Below are 22,602 nucleotides of genomic sequence, written 5' to 3'. Positions count from 1 at the left end.
TAGAAACACATATTGTTATACTACAATGGGTGAACTTGTAAATCACTACTTCACAGCTAGTCAAATGGAAGTGCATACCTATACAGTATTAATCTAACAACACCGCCTTCCCTTAATAAACATTAGACACCAGTTGTATGATTTATGCTGAAAATTGATACTCTGATACCTGCTGTTGGGCTTGGCCCTGTGTGATTATAATTCTAATGTGTTTTGCATAATAAAAAGGCTCCTTTTGTAATTAACCTTGTGTGGAGTTTCTTTGCTAGTGTACCCTGTGTGTTGCTGCTGTGTGAGTGTGTTGCACAAACGCTTTACACATTGCCTCTGGGATAAGCCTGACTGCTCGTGCCAAGCTACCAAGGGGTGAGCAGGGGTTATCTTCAGCATGTAAATCCCTTGCCCTGACTAGAGAGATGGTTTCTGCCAGGCTGAGGCGCATGCACTAGCCAACCAGAAATCCCATTTCTAACATCCACTTGTTCATGCTCTCTGCTAATAATGCCCATATAATCAAGTCAATATAAATGCATGAAAGCTGAATTTCTCTTGTATATATATTTAAATGGGTAACATGTGAACATGAATAAGTGGGCAAGAGAGCATCACTTGGAGTGTTCATATTGTTTGTATCTGAAATAAGGAAAGACTATGAAGGAAATACATTTAGATTGCCTGAAATAAAAATAGCAGTGGAGAAAGGACATTTATTTAGAGAATGCTAGCATTGAGTAAGGTTAAGTGAAGTAGGAGGCATTTGAGAAATTCTTAAGGACTCAAGAACAACACTATTGATGCAACCTACGAAATCTATTGACAAGACATTATACTATATCAATGAAAGATTAAATGCATTTAAATAATATATAGGTGAAAAGTGTAATGTCCAAAGAATACGTAATTCATGTTGGTATGTCAGCAAGAATAAGATTATGTCACCTACAAGGAGCAATTTCAGTTGTCAAAGCTGTTATCAGCTAATTAGCATGTATGTCCTCTTTAGGATATGTCTATCACTAATACATGTTCCATTGTCTTTAGCTTGCTAAAGTAAGAACACGGCTCTGCTGTAATATGCTTGAGTAAGCACATGAAATGTTGCTGGAAAAGTGGAGCAGGGAAGATAGATGGAATACAGAAAGTGCAAGTGTGGAGATTAAAAAGCTGTGGGTTGGCAGTTGGAGAGGAGTAGGTTCACAGGCGGGCTGTATTGATGGATTGTCAGGGTGTCCTCTAAGAACAGAACAAACGAGGTATTTTTAAAGTTCTCTGTTTTCTCTTCTTATTTGTGTCCGCTGCAGGCAAAGAAAGACTCTTTTTTCATGCAGGCCAGGTTGAAGGATAAGATGTGTTCGCAGCTCAAAGTGGGTAGCATGGAAGAGTCATGGAATAAAAAGCAATTATTATGAGAGGTAGTAATTATTGTATATGGATCCCCACAGAATTGGAGATGCCCATACTTTTATAGTTACACATAATGGTTGGTGTCCAATTTTTGAAATAGAAAAACATGTGCTACTGTAATTTGATCATGTGTCAAAATACAAAGGCATGTGGCAAAGTAATGTAAGATACCCAAAAGTGGTAGCCAGTATTAGGATGTTTAAAGCACAATAAATGTGCTTAACTTGATTTAGCATAATTGAACAAACTAAAAGCCAGAAAATAACCAAATATGGCTGGTAGCTCCCTTTTATATTTATGAATTTTACTTTTCTATCATGTCTCACCTGGTACCAGACTGCACATACTATAAATACTCAGGGAAAGGTTTTATGACTCAACAGGTATTGGATACTCAATGATCGAACGAATGTATATATGCCATAGACCTAAATGATGAGGCAGATAAGAGTTTTGCACTACTTGACAAAACAACTACAATGTGTACCACCTTAAGACGTTTTCCACAATCATCACAAAATCCCCACTTAAGGAACACTAATTTGAACATTCCTGATTAAAAATAACTCGACAAAAAATGTAATTGAAGACAAAGTATGCTACATTTAAAATGTACTCTTATAACATAAACATCAATTGAGTGGGTATGGAATTGCAGAGGTTGATTATAAACTCAAAAAACACCTTCTGAAAAGCTAAACACACTCACGGTATCTAAAAGACTGTGCTATGAAATGCAAATAAGTTTAAAATTAAAAGCATTCAGAAAACAAACTGATAAATGCAACAAAGAAGAAATAAAAATGTTGGGAAAATAACCCAGAGGATTTGTAAAGTGAAGGGCGGGGTATGTGAAAACATGAGGGTATGTGTGGGAAAGTCCAGAAAAGGATGCGCCCGAAGGAAAGGGGGTCAAAGGGAAAAGAGGGGAGCTCTCTGTAAAATGCAAAAATTGAAAATAAACTTTCAGCAAGAAGACATTGGTCGGGTTGACCTTATTAGTATGAACAACGCCATGTAACAGGAATAATATGCTAGAATTGTCACTACATTTTCAATAGGTGGGGATTCTTTGTGTGAGTGTTACTGGTGTAATAATTACGTTAATAATGTTAATTCATAATGCATCAAACAATCTGTGCTGCTAAGTACAACTAAATGGTTCTGCTAAGTTTACTTCCTGCATGTCCTGTGGGAGAATTTTTTGAGTCAATGATTCCAGGCAAAAGGTAAGGCAGCACACACAAGGGAAGTTTAACCCTAATACAGTGTGAAAAACTACTCCTTTAAGATGCACCAAACATTTGACGGTAGCATATCACTAGAAACAAATGGAGATATATATAGTGTTCATTCATACATGAATAGGGAACAGATTTGGTCTGCAAGAAAATACCAAAAAATAGAAAGTTGTATATACTGGAATTACAACCTCAACTATCAAATGAGAGTGCTGGGATATTATAAGATTGTGGGGGAGTCCAGTAGTGCCAACAAAAGAAACATGGTGCTCAGGCATGGATTGTTGCATGCTTGCTGGGAAATATGTATATAACGGTAGAGGTTGCTATAGAAAATACAAGGAAGTCTAGGGCCCATGGAGGACACACGGAGAGAGGTATGTTCCAGACATGACAATATTGAGGCACAGTATACTTTTGATGTACGGGTTGTCCCTATTGATAAGGAGATATTGAAGCCCTCTATTCCGTTATCTTTGAACTAAGATTCCTGATGGATCATCTATTTTATTTTTTATACATCTTTTCCTTTTGTTTATTAAAATAATTTAAAAAATGAAACAAAAGGTTTAAAATGACAGCATGGAGAGTAAAGTGTAAATGAGGGAAAATTATTGAAAATGATTGTCACAGATCAGTTATTGCAGACTAACATCTGTAACATTCTGTTCAAGACGATGTCAATGCAAAGGAATGTTCTAATAAACAAGTTGTGCAGAAGTGTGAAAAATGACATCTTGTTTGAAGATCAAAATATTGATTTCCTAGAAGAGATAACTCAAAATATGATAAGCTGGGCAAAAATGTACATAGAAAGGGTTTTGATAAAGGTTACCCCTAGGATTTTGCAGCTCATCTACACTCAGGGGAAATGAATGGCCCACTGCTAAAGAGGTGAATGAACAGCTAGAATGGTGCACAAATTCCTTGTGTCAGATTTCCTCAAGCCTTCTCTACCCATTTGCAAGAGTGGCTTTAAACTTTCTAGACATTCACATGTTAGCCCAACGTATGCTAAGATCCAAATCTAAAACCACTTAAATGTGTTCTAAATTGTAGATAATAGTGAGAAAATGTAATCTACTATTATAAAAGTGTCCTATTTTTCAGTATTAATGTTGCCTGTTGGCCTCAATTTAGCATTAGAACTAACAATATCTGTGGTAAAACAGAGCATCAAAGCAAGTAAAATGTTCCTAGCTACCAAAGAAAATCCTCAGAACAAAACTGTGAAAATACATCTCATTTGTTAATCCACAGAAAATCCAGACTCGCCTAGATGGTTAAAGTTGTAAGTACAAGTCATTTGCATTATCAATTCTAATTGCACTTCTGTAACCCTTAATTTCATCAAAGAAGCCCTGACAAAAGGTGACTTGTGAAATGGAGAACTAGAGTTCACACTTAGCTGGAAAGCTAGGAACATGATATTTGCATATATTAGGAGTTGGATTGCATAAACCCTGAGCTCTATAGTGAGACCTCTGTGCAGTTTTAAATTGCAGCACGATGTATATTTAATGACTTCCCATCAAACTTTGAAATATTTATGTTTGTACCTAAAGAAAGAATAATTGTCATCCCGAGGGCCTGGAGCTGCAAGATCAGAACTCGAGTAGACGTATGAATACATTTTCAAGCCTTCAGAAGTAATAAGACGCAACATGATGCTGCGTACTGTAGGCGCTCTAATCAATAACGAAGGGAGTTGTGTCCATGGGGGGAGAGAGAGTATAATACACAACATGGGGCTGGCCAATCTCCATAAGACTGAAAAATCGTGGCTTGATGTAGGTCTTAAAAAGCCCATTCTTATATATGGCCAAACGCGCATTCTCATACAATCGCTCCCTACACATTAAAAGGAAGAGGGACTAGATCATGAGATATAAGCAGTCAGCAATGCTGTTGAAAATGCAGTGCGAGGAAACTTCAGTCACAAGGTCACCTCACGGAGAGCCAGACACAGGCAGCACAGGCTGGAACTGGTGGCGTGAACAGTACTTAACGTAGGTGAGTTAAATCTCCATAGGATTATAAAGACGCGTGTACCAGCCCAGGAATGTCTTGTTATAGGGTCTTGACTGTACAGATCCCACGTTAGCAAAAAATATTACTATGAAAAAAACCTTTCATTTAGCTTCTGGAGACTGCCTGAGTCCCCCTGATGTGACTCGTGTGCAACACACCTGATATACATTTAGGAAAATATCTTTAAGGTACAGCAAATTCACTGTCAATAGTCGAACCCCTATTTTTTTATATATATACAGGCAACTCAGCCCCCACAGGTAGCAAAGCCTCTTGCAAAGGAGATAATCACAAACAGTCGACATGCAGTGCAAGCTGCAAGTCTCAAAAGACCTCAAAAAGATGTTGCCCAAGGTTACTTTTTTCATGACAAGGGTAACCTTGTCCTGCAAAGACCGGGGCTGACCTTCCACCAGCCCTTGTCAGCAGAACACCTTGGGCTGTAACATTGTGTCCTACCAAGCAGGTCTGCAGCATTCCAATTTATAGCACATTCAACATGGATTAAAAACAAAATTCACTATTTTCAACTTTCTGCACCATCACCTGATTGTAGCCACGAGAGCACAGGTTATCTCACACATTCTCATGCTAAAATCACATTTTATGAAAGGACTTCGGGGGGAGGGGTCCGACAAAAACACAATAACCCTAACATAGTGTCTGTAGTTTCCCTTCTCCGCATAATATAAAGCTGGAAGCAAGCCAGAGGTACAACAAATGCCCATTTTAAAAAGCAATGCGGGGCTAAAAAGGTGCACGCGCTCATCACGCTCACCACTGCAGGCGCCTGGGCACGCTGATCTGCAAAATGCTTCCTCAGCCGGCGGTCTTTAATTTTGTGAGGGAAAGAAAGGCAAAGCTTTCAAAGAAAACGCTCGCATTTTATGTAACGCCAGTAACGGCTGCACACTCCACAAGGTTATGCACCTCTACTGCATTTATATGCGCATCACCCTGCTTCCAAGGCTCACCTGTTTGACTAGCCTCCCAGAGCCGGTCCTGACATTACAACGTACAACTGCAAACCACTGCACCCCTAAAGCATTTCTCTCTGTTGTGCACTATTTACACAGGCTGATGAAACGCAGGGAAGTTATGCGGCTACTGTGCTATATTGGAATAGCTACATTATAAAGTTATTTACCAAAAAAACGTCCGCATCTCAACAAAACGTGGCAAAAAAGCTGTTCTCCCTGACATGGTACTTACTTTGCAAACAGGAGCCAGCAACGCGACATTTACCCAGCCGGCACGCCTCGCCTCAAATCCCCATTCAGGGGCACAAACGCTCAAGGTTTTCACCAGTATATTCTTTCCCCAAGCGCCAGCTGAAGTTGCAGGCAGGGCGCGCATCCATATTCTAAGATCTTCGCAGCCCTAGTCTGAACCACTGAGGGGGGGAAAAATACTACATCTAGCAAGAGAGCTCTCTCAGGGGTCACAAAGACAAGGTTACTCACAGAACAGCCTCTTTACGCTGCATCGTGCAATTATCTCAGCGAAAATCGGTCTGCAGTGACTTTTAGGCAAAAACAAACAATTAGACAGCAGCAGCAGCTCCAGCGCCTCCCCGCTCGTCCACGACCGCATGCCCTTCGCCTGGAATATCACAGGTGAGGGCCGTGGAGTGACGGGCGCGGGCTCCCTTTATCCTGGCGCGGCATTCTGACGAAGAAAATGACCCCTCTACACGTTTTCCGAGCGTGAACTACCCAGCCAATGCATCACTCTTTCCAAGTCTCCACACCATTTTCCCACATCAGCTGCTGCATCCAAGAGAAGCGAATCTGCCAAATAAAGCAGCCCAGCGCAGACGAAGGAGGGGGGCGGGGGGGTCTCTTGTTTTTATTCTCATGCTGTGGATGTCGCTACTTACTTGGCTAAGATATCATCACAAATCCAAAATGATTTCAATTACACAGCGGAGTAATCACTGTTCGGCATCTGTAAGGGATTGATAAGCAGTGCTACATTACAGGAGTCCCTCTGCAGACTGTACCATCCGAGCCAAACAGGTGGGGGGTGGAGGGAGCTAATATTTCTGTCACAGCATCTCGCCGGCGCGGTGTAATCGCAGGGGGTGCTCCGTGTCTGCGGGATTGGGGTTGCGAGGAAAAGGCGAATAGGCTCGACAAACGGAGGGAAAAAAATCTGCTGTAGGGGGAGCGGAACGAACCATCGTGTTGTTGGTTGTGGTTTTAATACTTCCCCTGGGATAATGACAAAAACGAAAGATGGCAAACCACCAGGAATATGCCACTTATCAAAAATGGGAGAAACCTTCAAGGGCGAGCACTGTCAAGTTCTATTATAGTCAATGGAGAGCAAAATGGGGGGATTTTAGGCAGCGCTTAATTTGTTAAAAAAAGAAGTGGCAGTGCTCTCGTCAGGTAGCCACTGCAGTTTGCACCACACATTGCCCCTGCCATGCCGACAATGATAGTAACAACACAACTATTAACCATCACACTTTCACAAGTGTGATAATTCGGAATATTTCAGGCTTCCAAAGCTACGAGAAGGACTTGGGCGGCAGGTAATAGTCATTTGAAATGCATATTGAATTAGTAATTACCTGTTGTTGTGGTCATCTCTAAATTAGCCAGAGAGCACCATCTTGTGACAGACAGTCACAAGCGCCGGTCTTGACAATTAAATGCTGGTGTCCAGCACCGGAAACCACTGGGTCAAATTAAGCACTGATTTTAGGGTCCTTTGGGGAGGATCACTAGTAACATTATACTCAGAGGGGTCAAATGTGGAAAGGGTCAATAGTCACCATCAATATGGCAGGATTATGTTTGTCCTGCTCAATATTATAGAGCAAAAATTACAACAGAGACGCAACCCTTATCTCTTTTTAATATGTTTGAAAAGCAACATGTCTTGCATGTATACTGCATTATTATATGTAATAGGCTGAGTCCAAAGCAACAAGCACATGCAGAATGTATCTGATCAGTTAAAATAAGGTGCGACTGTTACATTTGTATTTTTGTTAAGTGAACTGTGACAATAATACTATTATTAGTATTAGTATCAGCATTATTTTTATCATTAGTATTATAAATATTGTCCATTATATTCATACACCATTAATATAAACCTTAACATGACAATATTATTTACATTAGTTATAGTGCTACTAATAAATCAATGATAATAACCATAATTATAATATTAATAAAGCTGTGGAACGCTAGGAAATCACTAGAAAGTTTTAAACTTTCCAATATGAATTTATTTGTCTTTTATTAATTACATGTTTTTACTTTTGTTCATATCTGCAGTGTTCCTGGTTCATAGTGGGGGCACTGAAGTTGCAGTTATTTTTATTAATATTAGTATTGTTATATATTAGGTGCTTTCCTTCCTATTTAGATTTACATTTATAAAAAAAAAATAGATGTGACTTACCTTTGGGGGCTGTGGTGGTGCTTATAATGCTTGTTTTGAACTATGTGCCTAGCATTTATTAGTTGTTTTAATAGTCCTTTTCAATCAATCAATCGATAAAACTTTATTCTGCTTTTGCAAATGAAAATCATAGAAATCAACAATACATCACAGAGACACATGAAAGATACAATTGTGCTTGCCGTATCTCATATTTTGTTGGGGTGGGCAGAGCTCGTGGAATTTCACACTGCTGAATTCTGTGGAGTTACATAAAAACTCAGTGGGATTCCACAGAGTTCCACAAGCAGATAAAATGTGTTAGCTGTGTAAAAAGTGTTCCCTTCCAAAATGTACTTTTACATAACATTACAGCGATCAACATCACTTATTTTAAGTAATATTACAAATTGCAAGAAGACAAAACAATTGATGGAAATGGTCTCATTTGTTCACGCTGAAAGTACAGATGCTTCTACTGAAATTGTTAATTCCAGGATAATAATGTTTTAATGCAACTGGAAATTATTGATTTCCTTGTATAGACAAATTTTGCACACCAGTCTTCTATGACAATTTTAGATCTGTCCTATTACAACGCCTCTCCCTCCTACACAGATTCGGTGGTTGGGTCGGGCCGCATTCGAAGTGAGTATGTGGGGGCCCCTGTGACATCCGTGGAGACTGGCAGAGGGGGCACCGTTGGCATACCTGGGACCTGCTACGGCGGGGGGGACATACCCCTCTCTTGTAGGTGAGGACTGGTTGGGGTCTTATCTGCCATGCTGTGCATACCTTGGAGTGGTTGTTTCTCCCCATGACACAAGATAAGAATTTGGGATGTTTGGCCAAGCAGGGCACCATAGACCGCTTTACTGGCCAAGCTACCTCAGCAGTGGAACAGGGGGGCGAGCAGAGAGGACTCCCAGACAACGCAGCTCTTCTGGCAGCCATAACACAGTCTCGTACAGCCCTTGAAACCAAAATTGGGGAGGTGGGCTCTGAGGTCTTGCTCCTACACCAGGACCTAAGCAAGGCCACTGAGCGCATAACAGAAGCTGAAACCAGGATCTCTGGTGTGGAAAACTCAGTACATACCTTGCAGAAGAAGGTGGCCTCGTTGGAGACTCTCACTAGGGGTCTGGCCTCCCGGGTTTGAGGATGTGGAAGGGAGAGCACGGAGAAGTAACCTGTGCTTCGTGGGGTTCCCGAGGGCTGTGAGGGGGAGATATGGAGCAGTTCTTGATCACGTGGCTTGTCAGATGGCTTCCTCCAGAATCCATGTCGAATTGCTTTATCATTGAGAGGGCGCATCAGGCCCTTATGCAGAAGCCACCACCAGGAGCTCGGCCCGACCGGTCATTGCAAAAATCCTTAATTATCACAATCGGGACACAATCCTAAAACAGACCCGCCTTAAGGAACCCCTGCACTTTGACAATATCTCATATTTCCAGACTACACTAGTCTGGTTCAGCAGAAGCGTCAGTCTTTTATGGTAGCGAAGGCCCACTTGCATGAGTTAAAGCTGCTGTATGCCCATCTGTATCCCTCTAAGCTGAGGCTGGTGTATCAGTCATGCACAATGTTCTTTGACTCCCCTGAAGACGTCTTCCAATGAAAGTATGAGACTGTAAGGGTGCATTCAAATACACAGCCTAGGCTGGAATCCAACTTGTCAGTGAGCGACACCGCCTGCAAGCCTCCTAAACTTAAAGTCGAGGGGAATAGGCGTTCAAGATCCAGACGTCGCTCGCAGTCCCATAGTGATGATAGCAGATCAGCATTGGTGCCCCATTCGGGGCGGCTGACTTCATAGCCTTCCTGGAACTTTCAGTTGACGAATATACTCACATATGCGTTCAGTATGTCGAAGCATAGGTTGGGCTACTATCCCCGTTGGGCTGTTTGGGTTCAGGGGTCAGTCCGTGACTCATGGATGGGCTTTTGGGGATCCATTGGTGGAGGTGGGCCGGGGACTCCCGTTGGGATCACCATGCCGCCTTCGCCGCGGCAGATACTTCAGTGGTTTTGAGGTATTGGGGTGGGGGGTTGGGGTTGTTGGGAATGTTTTTGTTCACAGTTTGCAGTTTTTTTTATCGCTGCTTTTTGTTTCACTTACGTTTCGGGGAATTGTTTTGATTTCACTGCACTGGCATTTGGCTCTTGCATTTTGCCGCATGATTCCATGTCACTACAGTTCTTGCGCTTTGCACCTCCTGCCAGTCTTGCCAGTGCTTTGGGGGATTGTGTTGATTATACTGCACTGTCATATTGTTGCTCTGTGCCGCCAAGTGTTTACGGAGTACAGTCAGATCCCTTCGTATTGTGAGTAGGAATGTCAGGGGGGCGCTGGATAAAGTCAAGAGGGGGCGATACTCCACCAATTCAAGCGTTACCTGGCTGAAATTCTTATGCTTCAGGAGACACACCTACTGGGGACCAAGGCCCTCTGCTTGCTGAGATATGGGTATTTCCAAGTCTTCCACTCTGGGTTCACGAGGGGTTCTCGGGGGGTGGCACTTCTCATCCATCGTAGGGTTCCATATAATCACTTTAAGACGTGGGCAGACACTCAAGGGAGGTTAGTTTTTATTCAAGGAGCTATTTATGAGGAGAGGGTGGTGCTGGGTAGTGTCTACGCCCCTCCCTCCCTGTCCTGGACATTGGCTGAATGCATTATGACTTTGTGGGCAGATGTTCCAGATGGGGTGACAGTAGGGGGTGGTGATTGGAATGACGTGATGGATGGGGTCTGAGATAGATGGGGAACGTTAACTGTTGGCCCACCGACTAAGATGTCCTCTTTGGCATCGGGTCTGGGCTGGGTGGACTCCTGGTGACAACAGCATGTGGAGGAGCAGCAGGGTTACACTTATTTTTCAGCGGTTCATGAATCGTTTTAATGGCTAGACTATGTCTTCATACTAGCCGCTGCAGTTGGGAGGGTGTCAAATGTGGAGATCCTCCCCAGTGGTCTGTCCGACCACTCCCCGGTCGCGCTCAGGTTATGGCGAGGCGCCTGTCCCCCTGACATCTGCAGGATGACCAGTACAGGTAGATATCAATGTGGGCTCGGTGACGACCGCTGCGCCACTGTGGGAAGCAATGAAGTCAACCGTTCGGGTGTGGATATTTCCTACTGCTCTGTGGCACAGCGCTCCAAAAAAGAATCCCAGGTGCGCTCGGAGGCTCATCTGTTGGAATTGGAACGCGCAGGTAGAGAGGAGAGTGGGGCACTAGCGCGTCGACAACTACTGGTAGCGAGGCAATCACATACAGCTTTGTTGCTGGAGGAGAGCCAATTAGTGTGGCTGGCGTCCGTAATAGGATCTATCAGTGGGGGGATAAGTCCAGTAAATTGCTCCATCGACTATGTCAGGGGACTTTGGGTGACCGCTCAGTTCTTGCTGACAGCCCCTAGCATTATTAGGCCGACTTGTATGCCCCACGGGAGTCCCTGCCAGAGGACATGGTCTGCTGCTTCCTCTCGATCTTCAGTCGCCGTCTCTCTTGAGGCTCGAGATGCCTTAGATTTTCCGCTTACAGTGGAGGAGCTGAGTACGGCATTAGGGACCTGAGCTCTGGGAAGGCCCCAGGGCCAAGCGGATTCCCCTGTGAGGAATCCGCTGCTACACGAAACAACATTCGGCGGGTGCACAATGCCATAGACTTGATTCGGAGACTGAACGTTCCAGTGGCACTCTTGTTAGTGGATATGGATAGGGCTTCCGATTCCCTCAGTTTATCATATCTTTTTGCCCTCCTAGAGAATTTGAATCTAGGCCCACGCTTTTTGGCCTATCTAAAACTTCTTTATATGCAACTCACGGCGTCGGTCCGTGTTGCAGGAGCGATATCCATTCACTTTTCCAATCCGGCGGGGCACCTGGCAGGGGTGCCCGCTGTTACCCTTTCTGTTCGCTCTCGCAATGGAGCCATTGGCTGCTTGGGTGCGAATAGACGCACAAGGGGCGGGCTTCGAATGGGCGCAGGGACTATTGGACCGTATCGCACTCTAAGCAGACGATGTTCTGTCTGACTGATGTTAATAGGACAGGCCCCAGATTGCTGCGTATCATTGAGATATTCGGAGAGACTTCTAGTCTGTTCATGAACGCAGGTAAATCCGTGTTGTGAACACTGGGGCTCCCGGTGGACCTGGGCGTCTGGGCCTCCGCAGTGCAGGTCACCACCGTCAGCATGAAATATTTTGGTGTCTTTTTGTCCGGGTCGGCAGGTGAGTCTTGGGACTGCAATGTGGCACCTGTCTGGGTACGGGTGTGCAATGAGTTGCGAACCAGGTCACAAATGCCCCTTTCTCTTCCCGGTCGGTCGGCCATTTTTATAACGGTTTCATTGCCCCAGTTATTGTATCATCTGCAAAATGAGCCCTTCCCTGTTAAGCCTTCTTGGTTCCGCCAGGTTAACTTGGTTCTGGAACAGTTCCTTTGGGCTGGGAAAACACCTAGTGTGGCGCTCCAAACTTGTTTTCATTCCTCGTATTGTGGCGGGCTGGCCAACTCGGACATTCAATCCTATTATGTAGCCTCGCAACTGCTGATATTGAATGAATGGTGGTATGGGGACCGTTTGGATCCAGCATATGCAGTGGAACGGTGCCAGATGGAATCCTATTCCCTGCACACAGTTTTGTACTCGGCCTCTATTCGCAGGACTCTGCCGTCCGCCATGAGCGTAGTTTTCCAGTTGTGCAGGCGGGCCGTGCACAGGATGGGGTGGTGGGGCAAGCCGACATGTGAGACTCCCAGTTGGTTTAATGGCAGGCTGCCACAGCTGGCTGGTCTGGGTGGCTTCTGCAACAGGGATAATATCGGGATCTCTACCCTGGGGGATGTTATGCGGGGTACAGTTCTCAAATTGTTTCAGGACCTTTAGCGTGAATATCAGATGCCGAAAACTCAATTTTTCAAATACCTGCAGTTCAGACATGCCATTCTCCCCAGCATCGAAGAGTTGGTGTCTCTTCCCGAATTCAACCCCGTTGAAGCCAAGGTATTTATGGGGGACCTGCACGACCATAAAATCTCTTAAATATACCAAACCCTGGTTACAAATAGTCCAACCACGCTAGATAAACTTAGGGGGAGATGGAAAGATGATCTGGGTCCCATGGATGAGGAGGACTGGAAGGAAGCGCTTGCGTTCCCTCGTGGAGGGGCAATAGCCATGCGTATCCGGCTGATTAAATTTAACTATCTCCACCGTGTGTATTATACTCGCGTCCGGCTGTGGAGGGCTGGCTTGAAAGAGATCCCGGTGTGCCTGCGCTGCGGCTCGTAGGATGGTACTCTCTTTCACAAAATTTGGCAATGCACAGTAATAGAAAGGTTCTGGCAGAGAGTCTTAGACATGCGGAAGTCCTGGATTAGGAGCCTCCTTACCCCCCAAAATTGGTGTTGTTACATGTAATAGAGGGGGTGGGGGAATATCTACAAACTTCATTTGATGATGCTGGACTTTAAGCTGGCTAAATGGGATATTGCACGAAGGTGGAAGGCTGGGACTCCACCCCGCTATTGGCGTGGAAAAATGGGTTGGACTTTAATATGGGCTGGAGGTTCCTATCTTTCACGCATATGGGTGTCTGATGAAACATTATAAGATCTTGAAGAGGTGGGCGGTTTATCGGGGATGGATCTGGAGCCCGCTGTTGTAAGAGATGTGGCACTTTATGGATAAGCTGGACAGGAGTTGGGGTTTTCTGGGCTTGTTGGGTCCTGCGAATGGTGTTCTCTATGTGCGGGCGACTGTGTACAAACATTGGTGTGTACAATGATAGTGCAGAGGGGGGTCCTCTTTTCTTATCATATTAGTTTTCTTTTGTATAATGTTTATGTAAAATGTCAACGCACTATGCTTTGAGTATTAAGTGGGTTACAGCGCTCTGCATTGTATGTGACTATTGACACAAAAAAATTTGCATTCTTTGGAATGAAATAATTGAAGCAACTATTTTTGTTAATAATTTTTGCAATAATTGACATTGGAGGTATTGCTATTTTATATGCAATTCAATATGACCAACTTATAAAATATCCAAAAAAAAACAATAAAAAAATATATTTTTGTGAATGAATGGTACATGCATGTCATTTTTGTGTATGCTCTTAAGGTCCGATAAGATATTTTCATGTTCCTAAATTGTTTTTGTTCTCAAATTATTTAGGATTAACAGAGCCATCCGGCATTCTCCAAAAGAAACTACACTAAAATACAACTGCTGTTATTTTCTAGACACATATGCCTTCCCCTTAACCCTACAACTTTGGAGTATCAGAAAAATCTCAGTCACGGCCAATGTAGAGTTCAAGGTAAATTTGCAATCACATTTATTTGTAAACCTTGTTCTCTTCGTAAATATTTTTTTTCTCCATTTGAAGCAATCGGTTTCCCCTGAATCCCTTGCAAAAATGGCATGTTTACAGTTCTTTACAAAACATATTGTACCTGCCATGCATACTTGAAACAAATGTAACTTTATCAGTAGAATAAGCATCAGAAAAAGCAGAGCAAGTGTTTATTACCCAAAAATTATTCTTGATGATTAACTTTGTGGATGCTCTCCAAATATGTAATTCCAACTGTAGGGACGAAAGTTTGGTATCAGCACAGAGTGGAATCTCTGCCTTTGTACCTTTCTCTCAGGTGTTCTTCAAGATTTATGTTTTTAAATAAGCCTTTGGGGTCACTAAGCTCTTGGAACCCTCAAATTGCAGATCTTGTGGTCCGCTATGACACACTTTGGTGGATCTTGAGATTGGAGACTATAATTGGTCTCTTGTACTCTTCACCTTTAGAGTCAAGAAGATTGGCCACCAGCTGGTGGCAGTATGAAACAAAGTTTTGAGGTGCGAATGTGCACTCTGCAAAGTAGTCTCCTCATCGCCTTATGTAAATTGAAGAATAGAGGTTACGGGTCAACAGGGGCCTCTTTGTGCTACTTTTAATGTTTCGGAGCATTATGTACAGTCATCACTGGTGTAACCTTTTGTAAACATTAGCGTGCATTGAGTTCATTAAATAGCTTTTCTGAGAACGTGCATCTTTTGCATGGTCACCCCCATTGTTTTAGTAATGAGGCTGCGGGCTGACTCAGTGAACTGGGACACTCCAAATTAGACCTCAGTGCATGTGCTCTGTCCCCTAAAACATGGGTAAATTGGCAAATTGGGTAACTCTCAAGTGAATTATTTCACTTTTCTGCAAAAATACACCCATGGTGTGCAAAGTTAGATGTTACCTGTGCACTGCAGCCATTATTGTGCTATTCACTGCTGTGATAAGGCAACCATGACTTCTGGCATACTATTGTAGCTTGACTGTTTCAGCATAAACTTGCTGCCTAACCTGCAAAAGACCATTTTGACAGGGTAAAAACCTTCTTTTTAAACATTAACACATCACCACTAAATAGGCCTAGTAGACCAAAAGGTAGGATGCCTGGTATATAGAAATGGGACCTGTAGAAATGTAATGTTGCCATGTCCCCACTGTGACAAGCCCACAACAGCTACTTTCACTGTGGAAGGCACTGGAAATCCTTTGATAAATCTAGTGTACAGATGAAAAAAATGATTGTTCTATCTCTGGTTTGGTGTCAGCTTGAAAAATGATTCAACCACTATTTTTAAAATTTATTAAAAATCAAATCTACTGATAACGTTAGATATTTAAAAAATATTAGGGAAAGTAACTTTTGGAAAGTTACCATTCCTCTGCAGAAAGAACCAGGGGACATATTTACAAGCCTGTAACGGCACCAGAGCGTCACTTCTTCTGCTGCTCCAGTGGGGTTGCTCTCAACCTAATATTTACAAGGTGACGTTAAACCACTTAACGTGGCTTAACGCCACCTTATAAATATACCCCCTACCACAGCAGCCTGCTGTAGAAAATGGCGGGTAATGGGTCTTGCAGTGGGCGTTCCGCCACAGCACCCATTGCTGCCCCATATTTACATGGTATGGGGAAGAGCCAAAATAAGATGAGGAAATACCAGGTCGTAAACAGGTGATACTAGGAGAAAGGTTTCATTTCTCCTCGTATTTTGCTCTTTCCATGTGTGCTGTATTCTGCAGCACACATAGAAATAGCAAATTGGCTGTAAAGATTGTTTATGTGCAGAAAGTTGTCCCTTCCTGCACATAAAGAATCACACATGCTGCATGGGCACCCTTGCAACATGGTGCAAGGGTGCCTGCACTGGAGCTAGGCAGCTTTTTTAGCACCAGCGCTAGGGGAAATGCAGGGATGGGCCGTATTTTTGTAAATTCGGTACATCCCTGTGTTTAAAAAATATTGGAGCATGGGGTTAGCAATTTTGGAGTAACACTGTGCTCCCACATCTTTTTGTAAATATTTCCCAAGTCAGATTTACATTACCTCTACTACAGCTTGCTTGACCTTAATAAGGTGTGAAAACTGCTCCCAGAGCAGAGACAATGACTGGGTAGTCCGGAGGTGTATTTCTTCCCCTGGCATGCAAAACAGTAAGAGTGGACCCAGCAACGTCATTTACTTAAAATAGCCCTGCCCTATTATAAGCCAATGTAAGGTAAGACCTTGAGAGAGCAAACCATTGTCCCCTTGCCCTAGCTAGCTCCAAACCCAGTTGTAAGGGAACTAAAGCAAGAAGCTGTTTTGAGTGATCACAGAGGAGGGGATTGCACATTTCACTGGCCACGCATCTGGGTGTGCAAGCAGGCTCTGCACAAAGGAGAGAGGCGTTCCCCTTTTTGGATTTTGGCAATAAGGTGCCCTGTGGGACTACCTATAGTAGGGTAAACAAGAACTGATGCAAATGTGGTTGGGCTGCCCCTAAAAAGGTCTACCCCATTGGTTAGGAAGGAGGTAGTAGTCACCCTCACCCTCTAGCTAGTGCCAACCATAAATGGGACACCCCAAGGCACCATACTACAAACACTTTCAGGACCAGTGGAAGAACAGAACACATGCTGTACTTGCTGCTTAAGACCTCTGAGGAGATCTGAAGGCTGGACTTGCTTTCTGTTAGGCTAGGCATCCTTGACATGGTTTCCCCAATCTTTTTGCCTCTACCTCCTGTATTTTTGATTCTGTGCTGGACTTGTTTTGTGCTGGTTTGTGTACTCTGGGCACTTTACCACTGCTGATCAGTGCTAAAGTGCAAGTGCTCCCTGTGTAAATTGTAATCATGATTGGTTATCCACGATTGGCAAATTTGATTTACTGGTAAGTCCCTAGCAAAGCGCACTATGTGTGCCCAGGGCCTGTAAATCAAATTCTAGTATTGGAACTGAAGTACTGGTTGTTCCATCCACATGAATAGCCCTGCAAACCTATCTCTAAACCTGGCATTGCAGTGTCTGTGAGTGCACTTTTAAACTGCCATATTGATCTAGCAAGTGCAACCACTTGCCAGGACCAATTCTTCTCTTTCACTCTTGTGGTTGAGGGGGGAGCCCAGTGCAGCATTCAGGGCTGATAAAATTGGAAACAGTTGTTCAACTGTGTCATTATAATCTACTGTGCTGATATGTGTCCCGAAGACCAGTCTGCTTACAAATAAGGGTGGGGAGACTACTTTTTCTCCCCTTTTCTAAGAACTGCAGGAAAGGCGGGCCCATTTTGGCTGAAGAAGCGGACCAGACTCTGTATCCTCCCAACAAGACCAGCACCACAACAAGTAATGCTGACAAAAAGCTTGATGCAATACCTGCCGGTAAAGCCTCAACTACAGACTTACTTGAATATAAAACTGACACAGATGCAATTGACTTGAACTTACTGCATGATAACCACAGGGAGATGGCAGATCATGTCACGAAAACAGTGAGGATTGTATCGAAGCTGCAGCCAGCCATGGAAGAACTGCATGAGAAAATTAAAGACTTGACTGCAAGAGTTGGATATCTGCAATATAGGACTGAGGACTCAAAGGGTAGAACCAGAAGGAATAATAATATAGAATAGTGGGTGTCTCTGAAAGAGTATAAGGCAAAAACATTATTGCCTTGAGCCAGCAGATGGTGGTAAAAGATGGACTCACACAGTTCTTTACCCTGGAATAGGAGCATAGCCTGACCTCTTCATCATGGTGACCTATGGGGCCTGCTGTGGTCAGACAGCATGTACAAAAGGACATATCAAGGTTGAAATCAACAAAGCCCTATTTTCCCCAACAACACAGCAGTAGTCCAGCACTGAAGCAAAGAAGAGGCAGTAAGATTCAAGTGTCAGGTACTCTTTGCCCTTCCTAGCTGTATTCAAGGGCATGGTGGAGGAGGAAACCACCTTTTTCGTTGACCTGCATGATGTGAAGAATTGGGAAGAGAAGCACAGATGGAGTGGGATGCCCTCAGTGAGGACAGCATCTCAACAACTTATCATCCATGGAAGAGATATGGGAAGAGACCCAGAATGTGGGGGTCCACTCGCCAACAGGCCCAACTGGAAAGAGATATGGCAACGGTAGCAACATCAAACTTAAGAGAAGACCCCTGGCACACATACCAGAGACTCAATGAAAGACTGTCATAAGACAGACACAGATCAATCACCTGACACTGGAAATAGCAAGATAATGCCTATAGTGACAGATGATGAACTGATTCAATAGAGAGCAAGCGTCGATCCAACAGAATATAAATCATAGTTGTCACAATTGAATAACCTGAAGCTGGGTGGAGCAGCCCCATGTGGAATAGCTTGATTTATTAATAGCAGATGTGGAAGGTGACTCTGGGCCTGACATGCCTTCATCCATCCCAAAACCCTTTTGAGTGCACTGCCTAACGGGAACCGAACATGGAATTTATCAGCAGAGCAGAACTATGATATCAGAAAATTGTTTGGATAGGGGTGCTTCTCCTACTATCTAAGGCAGGGACAGTTGGAGTGTTCTTCAATGGTCTCTTTGCATTATTTTCCTGGCAAACAACTGGTGGAACAACACTGAAATGGGTGTGGGGTGGAAATGCTGGGAGGGAGGAAGGACCTTCAAATTTAATCATCATGCTTGAGTGAAATGTAGGCAGTCGAAGTTAAGAACAATCACATAGAATGTGAAGGGTCTCACCTCAATGGCATCACTATATAATATTGAGGCTTATATTAAAAAGATGAGGAGGGAATATATCCAATGGGCAGTGTTCTAAAAATGGTGTGTGGTCAGCTTTGTTATATTCAGTACTCCACCTTTGCCAGTGGATTACAGAGATACCGAGGAACTTTACTTGATGGTAGGAGGTAAAGTGGTTGGGAAAGATGTAGACTTAATGTATGTGTACAACCCAAACTGAGAGAAAGTCCTGTTCCTGAGCAAAGTATCACATAAGTTAGTGAATGTAATCCACTCTCCACTGCTCATGATGGGAACTTTAATTGATAGCTGATGCTGCACTAGAAAGATCACACCCACTCTGCCACATCATGCACATACAGGATCACTAAAGCCTTGCAGACATGGACGTCCCATTGAGGCTTGAAAGATCTGTCGTGCAGCAGCTTCCCAACATGACAAAGTATTTGTTCTACTGTAGCATATATGAGCTCCATGTCAGGTTGGATAAGTTCTTCTGCTTCCCGCACTTATATACAAATATAGAGAACACTAAATATTTAACTAGGTCCTACTACAATCATAATCCACTCTGAATGACGACAAGATGTGACATTGATGTAACAAGTCTTGAATGGGACTCCATTGAGGCAGTTCTTCATGGACAATGCATTGTGACCTCTGTAGGTGTGGGTCCCGTATTATTAAGAGATATCAACAGACAGAAGCGAACTATGAAAAATGGTGGTTGAAAAGTCATCCTGAGCTTGAAGATGAAGTGAATAAGTAGAGGGAGGCATTTATTTCCTTCATGAAACTACAGTGGGAGTTTGATTACAAAAAATGCATTTCTAGGGCACATGACCAATTGGATAAAGCCAGAAGACTCTTAGCTTAACTTGCCAAGCCTGAAGAAAAAAGAGGATCCCCCATCCATAAGATCAGCAGTGCGGAATGAGACTTGGTGCACTCGCAAGCAAATATTGACAAATATTGGATATTCAACCTGCCCATTTAAAGTGCAAACAGCAATATGCACTGTAATCTTTATACCACTGTACAGCTCGGTACAGACATGGCAAATGGGGGTTCCACTGACACACTCTGTGGGTAACTAACACGCTAGAGAGAGAGGTAGTGGATATGCCACGACACATTTGGCTGACGGAATACAAGCTACTTGTGTAAGTGTACTAATACACACCTCGGGAGCGAAGGAGTAGCTGGTGACCACTGGCGGTAAGAGCAACACAAGAATTTATACCTGAAACGATAGAGCACTATGGGCTGAGCATCTGCTCCACATGTTTATTTGTTCATTTTGTTAGTTCATGCAATTCTCTCTTTATTGTTTGCCTTCGCTAACTGTTCTATGGACACCAACTGGCCATTTACAGATACTGATGGTATCACTTTGTCTATATGCTATTACATGTAAAGGCAAACAGTAATAGACGTGCAATAACATATTTGATGTACAAGATAACTAGAACTATATGGTCCTGATGATTGTCCTGCTACTATGGACCTCGTTTCCTCTCTCGCTTAATTAATGGATTTGAGTTGTGGTTACACTCAAGAGTCTGTACTTAATCATTTTCTACTGTTTAGATCATGCAATTGGGACATACATGCATACATGTACCATATCCATGATACAAACCAAAATCCGATACTGCTTGCATGCAGTATTTGTGTTTATTGAAAATATAAAATCAATAAAGAGATTTGCAAAATAAAAGAAATCATTATGCACTGTAATAAACATAAATGAGAAATGTTTGGCTGATGTCCCACATTCGCCAAACTTCAAATAACTTATCAGGACAGGAACCAGATTTCTCTTTCTGGTGGAGTCTGAAGATAATGTTGCAAATAAGATGTTTCACATGCTGGAAAGGCAATTAAGTTTTACTGTTGAATGTTTTAAGTGAGTCATCTGCATAGAAAGGTCTCTTCTGCCTCAACCGACACATAAGACTACTACAAGCTTAATACCTTTCAGTGGCAGCTGGTAGGAGCGGTGGTGAGGGCCGGGGAGTTGGAGGGGTTGGAAAAAAATAATGACTTACCTGTGAACGCTGCCGCCTCTCCCCGGTCCTCTTCTCTCGGAACGGAAGCACACAGGCTCCCAGTCTCTCCCAGCCAATCACAACACTGTCTTACAAAAGCACTGTGATTGGTCTGAGTGCTGTAGTTTGGAGCTAAGAGAGGAACCGGGAGCCTGTGCATGTTCTGCACCCAGGCTGTACAACACAGCCAGTGGAGAACATGCACAGTGCGCATGACGGTTTGACTGAAGCAACACGGCCGGCCAAAAAGTCATATGCACTTATGGTGCAGCCACCACTCGTCCCTCTGCTGGTGTCACAAGAGCCCAGCCCCGCCCACCCCTTCCTGTCCCGCCCTGTCCCGCCCTGCCCTAACATGGAGCTTAAAGGCAGACTAAAAATATAATTAGGTTCTGTTATTAACATTTTATTTTTACTTTGCTCTGCTCCTAGAACAGCGGGCGCTTCTCTTCCGCCTTAGCAGGGCAGCCGCCCCTGTTGCCTTTACTTACCTCAAAACATTGGATCAGTATTCATCAGCTACCACTTGTTAAACTAAACATCCACAATAAAAAGTTTGAAATTCGAGTGGTCCTTCTGCAAACAATGGTTTTCAAAAGGATACATCTTCTGTTAAGCACTGTAGGATACGGGCTTCAAGACTCCCATGAGATGCAAAAAGTGTCTCTCACAGATGACTCCCAGCTGCCAAACTAGACACAACGTTTAATTCATTGTTCTCTAGGATTTAATGCTGCTGCTAGTTTAATGCTGGACTATTCTCAAATTGGTAAGGATGACTGTAAGTTCTTGTTAGCAGAGAAATTCAAGTCTTAGTTGAGATACAGTGGGGGATCTCCTAGGAGGTGGCATTTATATTGCAGAATTCATTATTTGGTGAAAATATTAAGCCCTTTTGCGAACACATCCGAAACAAAATTAGTACAGCAAAAGATAAACCAGCTATTACAGTCATAATCTCATACAATCGTAAACTAAGTCCAGCAAATGAGTACCATTAAAACCCGCTTGAAGTCCTAGTCTACAACCATATTCAAAATGTCTAACAGCTGCATAGTGCCTCTAATACATACAAATAGTTAATGCAACTTTGGTGCCTGAAAGGTAACCCTTGGAGTAGCACAAAGCATGTTTGGTAACCGACTGAGGAAGTATATTAAATCTAAGTAATATCAATAATCATTTAAGGTACAAAGAGAAAACAAACTTTGCATCTCTAAAGCACTGCTATTAAACGTGTACTCTACACGAGTGATTAAATATATAATAAATAGCAATATTCAGCATTTCCACTTAACAAGGCATTTGTGAAACTCTGTATAGTTAAGGCCAGTTCAAAATGCATCTTCTTCAACCCAGCAAAGGTTTCTATAAAAAAATGAACTAAAATTCA

The 22,602-nt window shown here is 43.2% G+C and overlaps 1 protein-coding gene across 5 annotated transcripts in view; it reads right to left on the bottom strand.

Annotated features, from left to right (window-relative positions):
* ATP2B2 (ATPase plasma membrane Ca2+ transporting 2) overlaps nucleotides 1-6,671 on the bottom strand; it is a 1,489,679-nt gene extending 1,483,008 nt beyond the window's left edge. For all 5 annotated transcript variants that reach the window (XM_086938944.1, XM_086938947.1, XM_086938945.1 and 2 more), the window contains exon 1: nucleotides 6,556-6,671. The gene's annotated coding sequence lies outside the window, so the exon portion shown is untranslated. The remainder of the gene's footprint in view (nucleotides 1-6,555) is intronic.
* Between the last annotated feature and the right edge of the window lie 15,931 nt (nucleotides 6,672-22,602).

This window comes from Lissotriton vulgaris, chromosome 9 (assembly GCF_964263255.1).
Source record: "Lissotriton vulgaris chromosome 9, aLisVul1.2, whole genome shotgun sequence".
NCBI classification, from domain to species: domain Eukaryota; kingdom Metazoa; phylum Chordata; class Amphibia; order Caudata; family Salamandridae; genus Lissotriton; species Lissotriton vulgaris.
This window is presented reverse-complemented; position numbering and strand designations above follow the sequence as displayed.